Source organism: Octodon degus, unplaced genomic scaffold (genome assembly GCF_000260255.1).
Source record: "Octodon degus isolate 3935 unplaced genomic scaffold, OctDeg1.0 scaffold00105, whole genome shotgun sequence".
Classification (NCBI taxonomy): Eukaryota; Metazoa; Chordata; class Mammalia; order Rodentia; family Octodontidae; genus Octodon; species Octodon degus.
In genome coordinates this window covers 5,136,268-5,144,416 of record NW_004524681.1, presented here as the reverse complement: position 1 = coordinate 5,144,416, position 8,149 = coordinate 5,136,268, and the positions used below count along the sequence as shown (strand labels likewise).

At 42.7% G+C, this 8,149-nt stretch overlaps 1 pseudogene; it reads left to right on the top strand.

The window, feature by feature from the left end:
- The first annotated feature begins 430 nt into the window (after nucleotides 1–430).
- On the top strand, nucleotides 431–1,213 carry LOC111812009 (annotated as a pseudogene).
- Nucleotides 1,214–8,149: the final 6,936 nt, after the last annotated feature.

The window sequence follows — 8,149 nt, the reverse complement described above, 5'->3', positions numbered from 1 at the left end:
ACTTCTTCCATTGCGGAAACAGAGAAAACTGTATGCATTTTGAAGAATTAGGAGTCAGAGAATGAATTGCGAGACATCTCCAGAGGACCCCACTGCACATGAAACAATACTGATTCCAACAGAAAGCAACTTGTCACTCTGTGTCTTATCCCCTGTGGCATGTCGGGATAAAATGTCCAAGACTTACTTACTTGTTAAGAAATGATTTATTTCCCTCCTTTTCTGGAGCAAGAATATTAAGAAATAGAATTCAACAGCCACTAAGGAATAGAAACCTGCGTCAAAAATTCATTTCATCTTGTTCTTCATTTTAATCCTTGGCAAATTGGGGCGAGGCAACTGACAAGCAGCAGACAGAGAGGGCTGCCGCCACGGGCATCGCAGTTCTGAGTTTATTCTTTGTATTCTTGGCTAATCCCACCTGATAGCAATGGAGGTAGAATCAAGAGCATGTTCAACACCTCGGCTGGCGTTGCAGCCCTGCTGGGCCCCGCGGGCAGGGTGGGCCCCGGCTCGGTCGCTGCACCACCTGGCTCCGGGCTGTCGCCGCCTCTGCGCCCGGCTGCCCCTAGCCCTGGCCCAGTTGCAGCCCGGCCCAGACGCCCGGCTGCTCTACTTGGGTCGTGGGGACGTCCGCGGCCAGCAAGAGCCCAGCAGAATCGCGGAGACCCCAGGCAGGAAGGCCGGCAGCCGGAGAGCAAGTACAGCGACTGAAAAAGGTTTCCCGGGAGTGCGGAGCCGCTGGTGTGTCGCTGCACACTGGGATCTCGTTAATCTCCCTGGGCGCATTTTATGTGGGTGTTTGAAGTGGCATAGACAGGTCCGCAGTCCTGCTTAAACTCGGATTTTTTTTTTTTTTTTAAACATTTATTTATTGTGTGTGTGTGTGTGGCCAGCTCAGCCCACCAGGGGGCACGGCAGGCTGGCATGTGGTGCTGGGGGATCGAACTGCGGTCCCTGTGCTTTGGCAAGCTTGTTCCAAGTAGGTGCTTTAGACCACTGAGCCATCTCTCCAGCCCTTAAACTCGGATTTAAAGAGTCGCTGGTGCAGTGGAAAATGGCAGCGGGCACCAGCACCTTCGTGGTGGCCACGCGATCGATCTGCAGGCAGCTGGCGCCAGTGAGAATCAGCATCACCCTCGTCTCTGTGCCCTGCCTTGTCAGGTATCTCAGGAAAGTGGGACATTTTAAGCCTCCAGCTGCAAAACCTTGAGGACTTGCAGGCACTGAAAACCTAGAGTGAGAGTGTATGATGTGGACTGACCAGGCTTGGGAGGGGGGTTCTGAGAGGAGGCAGGGAGCTAATTGCCACCTTCTCATGGATAAGGTTGACCTCTGCCACCAAAATCAATCAATCAATCAATCTTTTTCATTGCTTTTCCTTAACTGAATTAAAGTCATGCAGACGTATATTCATTTGATACTTTCCTCACAATGCCCTAACTCTGTGACCACTCAGATGTTACAGTTGCCCAAAACACAGTCTATAAGGTCTAAAGGTAAAACAGTCTTTGTTTTTTGCAATGACGTTACAGGAGAAAGAAGAAGAAAAAGAAGAGAGAACTATTTTTTCCTTTATTTCCACCAAATATACAATAGTATGGCTCCCATAGATTTGGCTTCGGTTGGGATCTGATTTAGGGGGACCTGGATTGCGGGGAGCTCTACATTTGCCCAAAAGAAACCTGTTCCTCCTTCCATGCTCCTAGCCTCCTAAAAGGTGACAGCATGCACCTAGCTCCCCATGCCATAAAATTAAGTTCTGCCCTGGAGTACAAAAATAAAATAATCAAAAATAAAAAGAGCAAAATTTTATCGCGGTTAAGGGAAAGGACACTAGAGCCAAACTTCCTCAGTTCAAATCCAAGCTTGAGCATTTATTAGCTCTGGGACTCTCGAGCAAAGTTCTGAGCGTGTCAGTGAGTCCACCTTCTCACTCATAAGGCAAGGATGCCCGTACTGCTCCTTCACATAGATACCGTGAGCTGTCGCTGATGGGTTAACCTTTGTAAAGTACCCGAACCTTGGCTTGACAAATACTAGGCAATATTTGTTAAATAAATTCAAGTATGTCATCCTTAGGACTTTATGGCTTTCTGTTCCTGTGACAAGCTCCTAGCTGGCCCTGTCTTCATTCTTGTCCCTCAGGAACTCCTTCATAGTGCAACAACCTTTTGATGAGTTTCCTTCAGTGCGCGATAAAGCCTTGACTTACCTCCACCTCTTATTCCTCCTCACACCCTCATGGCCTAACCTGCTATGATTTCACAAAGGTTTTTCCTGTTCTTGGAAGGGGGCTCAGCACCGTCTACCTACCCAGTGTTGATTCAGTTGCCGACGCTGAGTTCAAGCGGGCTCATGTAACTGGAACAATACTAGTTATAAAGAGTGTGTTCAAGTAATGCTTCTCACAGGAATATTCTTGCATATTATGGAGAAACAATGAGAATATAATATGAAAAATAAGAGTTCCAAGTATTTTTATTAAATATTTTTTATTTATTTATTTGGTACAGGTTCTTGCTACAAAGCTCAGACCTGTAGTGGTGATCCTCCTGTCTCGGCCTCCCCAGCTCGGTGTGGGGCTGGCATGGTATGCATTACTGGGGATCCAACCTGGGTCCTTATGCTTGCCAGGTAGATGCTTAGACCACCAAGCTATCTCCCTGGCCTCTAAGTATTTTTAAAACTGGCTCTGTTGTTTCCTGGCTGAAGGTATTCTTTCTGGGGACTCAGCATGGCCTGAGCCCTTTATCAAAGGAGAAAATGCCTTTGCTAAGAGAAAAGCCACTACCCAGTATTGCTTTGGTTTCATTTGGGATCAGTAGAGTCCTGCATAAGCTAATGTTTTAGTGTCTCATTTAAAACTTCTTCTCTCTGTTTCAGCTACAGCTCACTAGAATTCAGTAATCAATCACAGCATCATATTTCACTTCACCTATTTGTCTTATGCACAAAATCTCCCTGAATTCCTTGCAAAGTCCCCTAGCTCAAGGCTTACTTTTTATGAAAGATTATTTTCTGTGGAAGGTACTTACGGTGAATTAGAAAGCTTCTAGTTTTCTTGGCAAACAATATTTCTAATATATCTACTTCAAATGTTTTCTTGGTATTTGGATTTCACATTTGTTGGCAGATTAATTCATATATTTTCCAGGGATTAGTTAGAAACCATTCTGACTAGCTGATGAAAATGTTTAATCAAAGTACAGTGTTTCTTTTCCCATATATAAGTGGTATTTAACTGTATCTATTTCTTATCCAGTCTAGCTGGGATGTTTTTATTTCCTTGGTAGTTATTTAAACTCCAACACTTGCCCATTCCCTAGAATGAATAAACTGTTTCTAAATAGCAAATCCACCCTTTTTTCTTCTCAGCGCCTCAGAATTAGTACTTTTTCGGTATTTGTCAATAATTTCCTAAACTATCACAGAGTATTACTAAAAAGTTACCAAGTAATTTTACCCGAATGGAATATTTCTTACTTTTGTGCCTATCACAAATTGAAAATACAGTCTAGAATGCTCAGGTCTAGCCATTTTTTTTTTTTTTACCATCAATTCATTTATTCATATGTTCAAGAAATACTAAGGTACAATTGATAACAGGTCATATCTTCAAAATCAGAAACTGGCTCTTTTTGCTTCTGTCAAACTGGAACAACTGGAATTTTGGCCACATTCTGGGAACCTCCAGACCCATTCCTAGCCCAGGCCCATTGAGTGTGTGGGAGAGCTTCTGGCTACCCTGTGCCAGCGGGACGTACTGGTCCCAGCCCAGGCTCAGCATGGGTGAGACCCTCTGCCACCCACTTGGGACGCCCCCCACCACTCCACAGCACCTCCCCTACTCTGCTGGCCCAGTAGGAATTTTGGCCATGTTCTGGGAACCCCCAGATTCAGTCCTAGCCCAGGCCCGGTGAGTATGTGGGAGAGCTCCCGCTACCCTGTGCTGGTATGACCTACTGGTCCCAGCCCAGGTGCAGCATGCGTGACACCCACTTTCACACTCTTGGGATGCCCCCCATAACTCTGTAGTAGCCCATACACACCCCGCCCACAGAGTAGGATTTTCTGCCCTGTTCTGGGAACCCCCACATCCAGTCCTAGTCCAGGCCAGGTGAGTGTGTGGGAGAGCTGCCTCTCCCCCCTACTCCACCTTGTCCCCTCCAGACTCAGCTCAGGCCTGGCATACAGGCCTGGGGTGAAACCCTGCAGCTGCCATCCCTGCAGAGAGTGTAGGGGATAGAACCACCCAGTTAGTCCAGGAGCAGAACATCTTGCCAGAGGGGCACAACAGGTTCACCCCCAAGGGCAGCAGTAGGAAGGAGCTGAGCACAGCAGCCAGACCCAAGCCAGGCACAGCTGGATAAATCCAAACTTTGTAGATCTGCACCTGAACTTCAGTAGGTGCTAAGGTTATAACTGCAACAAAGATCTACAACAAAGGTCAGAAGACAGTGCTACACAAAATGACGAGAAGGAAAAAATGCAATCTCAGAACCCAAGCCCACCCATAACAAGTGCAGAGGACACTAACACAGAACAAATTGCGAATCACACAGCTGAAAGCAATGAATCAATGGCTTCTGAAATAAAGAAACAGCTTCAGAATGGTATAGAAGAACTCAGATTGGAAATGAAAAAAGAAATCCCTGAATTAATAACATCTGAAGTAAATAATCAAATGCAGAAACATATAAAGGAAACCCAATGCCCACCCAGAACAAGTGCAGAGGACACTAGCTCAGCTCAAATGTATGAATTAATAGCATTGATAGTAAGTAAGCAACAGCAGAAAGTTATAGAGGAACTCAGAGCAGAATTCTTTTCTGAAATAAAAAAAGAATTCTCAGAACTCATAGCATCTGAAGTAAAGAATCAACTACAGAAACATAGGGAGGAATCCCAATCTGAAAAAACACTCAGTAAAAGAATTTATAACTGCTTCTAAAGAAGACATTGATAAAAAAATAGAGGAGATTAGAAAAATGACAGATTCCTTGAATGAGCAATACAGGAAAGAAATAGATCGCATGAAGCAGAGTCAAAGAGATATAGAGAAAATTAAAATCTCAATCACAAGCTAGCAAAACCATTTAAGTGGAAGTGAAAACAGAGTTTCAGATCTTGAAGATGCTGGTGCAGCTAGTGAAAAGGTAAGAAAGGATCTCTTAAAAACAACGAGGATGCAGGAAAGAATAATTCATCACCTGCAAGATGATGCAAAGATGAACAATGTGAGACTAATAGGCATCAATGAGGAAGGAGTCAATGCAAATGACAATTAAAAAATATGGGCAGAAGTAATAGCAGAAAACTTCCCAAATATGAGGAAACAATCTGACATTCAGGAAACTGAAACATACAGAATGCCAAGTAACCTCAACCCAATTAAAAACACACCGAGACATATAATAGTCAAGATCCCAGAAATTCAGCACAAGAATAATCTACTGAAAGTCGCTAGAGAAAAGAAGCAGATCACATTCAGAGGAAAACCCTTCAGAATTACGGCCGACTTCTCTTCACAAACCATGAAGGCAAGAAGAGCATGGAGTAGAGTACTTCAAGTCCTCTATGAAAACAAATTGCAGCCCAGAATACTATACCCTGCAAAACTCTCTTTCAAGTTTGATGGAGAAGTGAAATACTTTCATGACAAAGAACAGCTAAAGAATTTCATGATGACAAAGCCAACCCTACAGAGGCTCCTGAAAGACGTTCTAGAGAGGGACCAAAATGATCAGAACTCCACAAATGAGATCAGAAGCAGCCAACTAAATAGGGAAGCAATTAAACACAGGAGAAAAAGGAGTAAACAGCAACAAAAGTCAAGAAAGGAGGGGAAAAGAGCACAATTTCACATCGCACTGGACTTCACATGATAAAATACACAACTGTATATATTTGAATACAGATCTATACCCCCTGTAATACCATCAGATGAAATAATTAAATATAAGCAATTAATAAGCAATTAAGTTTTATTATTGTAATACAGTAAAAAGTCTAGACTTGTCATCTAAATCCGTTTTTCCTAAAGCATGGTTCTCTACATCAATTTTGCAGCAAACACTGGTCAAAGTTGTTCTACCCTTTCTTCTCAGAAAAAGCAACTGTAAATTAAGTGGCTTGGGAGACTAGAATAATCACGCAGGTTGAAATTTCTTTTTCTTGTCTCTAGGTGGCTAAGTATACATGATGGTTAGCAAAATACAGCCAACATCTAGTTTTAAAGGTATTTTAAAAAATAGACAATTGTTGTATACTCAGTTTGGTTCTAAGCACCTAACGTTCCACTGTTCAAAACTGGTGGGTCGTTTGCCTGTGCTCCCAAGCAAGAAACTATAAACTTTCTAGGAAAGGGCACACCTCCGAAAGTCACTATAAATTTCTATGTTCCATTCCAAAGGAAGGCTGTAAAAGAATCTTCCGAACACCTGACATGTAACATCTGTCTCTGCCATGGATTTTTCTCACTGAAATAAACGTCTATAAGTCAATATTCACTAACAAAACCAAAAACACCTCTGTAAACTGCAGTTAGAGCTGTGTAAGTTTTCGAATGTGAGACTCACAGTTCATTAAAGTCAGTTAAAGTGAGCTGTGAACAGGAGCAAACCCAAAAATGAATGCTATGGCACCTTCATAGAACTTGATTCAAATGCTCTGTCAGCCCGCAGACAAATTTACAGCGCTGGTAAAACATCCGTTTTGACCACATCCTGAGACACAGTGCTGGATATTCAAACATGGTTTCTTGGTGACCACAGACACTGTGAGGCTCCTAGCTCTGTAACCGCAGGTCACTCCAAGAGCCTGCATTTCTAGCAGGATGCTTTCTGGACAGTTCTGTATAAGGCTTCATACTTCCATGGTAGAGTGGGTCTACCTCACCCTGCCAGGCACCTGAAGGTGAGTCCACAGAGACCATGCTCCACACACATGGGTGGCCTTAATCCAGATTACCAAAGGAAGAGAGTTTTTGGTTTCTGAAAACAGCAGCGTGATCCATCTTACATTGTTGACTACACACATGGTGAAGGCAACTTTTAATACAAGCTTCGAAGGAAAGAGCTGAGTGGTGGTGATTTTTCTCTGTATCCACATAAAACCAAGTGCCAAGCAAAACCCACGTAAGAGAGCATGGGTAGGTCCAGGTGTCCACACCACTGTTCATGTTACTATCTCACCAACCACTCTGTATAGTGTTATGAGAATCAACAAGACCACTGGCAAGTATGTGTACTAAGTTAAAACAACCAAACAACACAGAAATAAAGCTGCTGTTAAGATCTTAATATTGGGCCGGGGAGGTGGCTCAGTGGAGTAAGCGCTTCCCTGGCAAGCACAAGGGCCTGAGTTCAATCCCTCGTTCAAAAAAAAAAAAAAAAGAAAAAAAGAAAAAAAATCTTAATATTGTCAGAAATAAGAACACCTCTGACAAGTCCAAAATAAAGGTTAATGTGTTTGAAAGCGTTGTATGATATGTATTCTCAAGTATTTTATGCAAATAACTTATATAAAATAGAAGTAATTAAACCATTAATCGTGAAGAAAGAAAGTCATCACAAGTCAAACAAAACAAAACAAACAAAAAAACCCAACAAACTGGAACAACTGGACATCCATGTTGTGACTGATAAGATAAGCACAGCTATCATTTTATTTTCACTTGACACATCATTGTTTCTCTGATGATCCAATCAAATCCCTTAATCAGACTCATCCTTTGGCTCCAAGGGAAAATAGTTTTTGCAAGAAGAAATAGCTTTTAATCAATTCAAGATGTAGCTGGAATAAATGCTACTGGCCTGAGTAGCCATTGTTCTTGGAAAATCTCTGAGCAATAAACAACGAAACCACACCCTCATGAGAGAGGGAGAGAAGCATGAGGACAGTCGTTATTTTCATGTCATATTGCTGAATGCTGTTATGCTGTACTTACAGGCAGGGTGCCTGGCGTGTAACACACTTGATGACTACAGACTTGTCAGGGCTTTTGAACTGCTAGAGACCAGTATTCCAAGTGCTTACTTAACAAGCTCTGCATTCATGTGTGGAACTAATGGTGGTTGCAGAGTCTGTTTAAAAACAAAACACTTTATCAATAAGCCAGTAGCAGGAAAATTTTGGAAGCTACTCA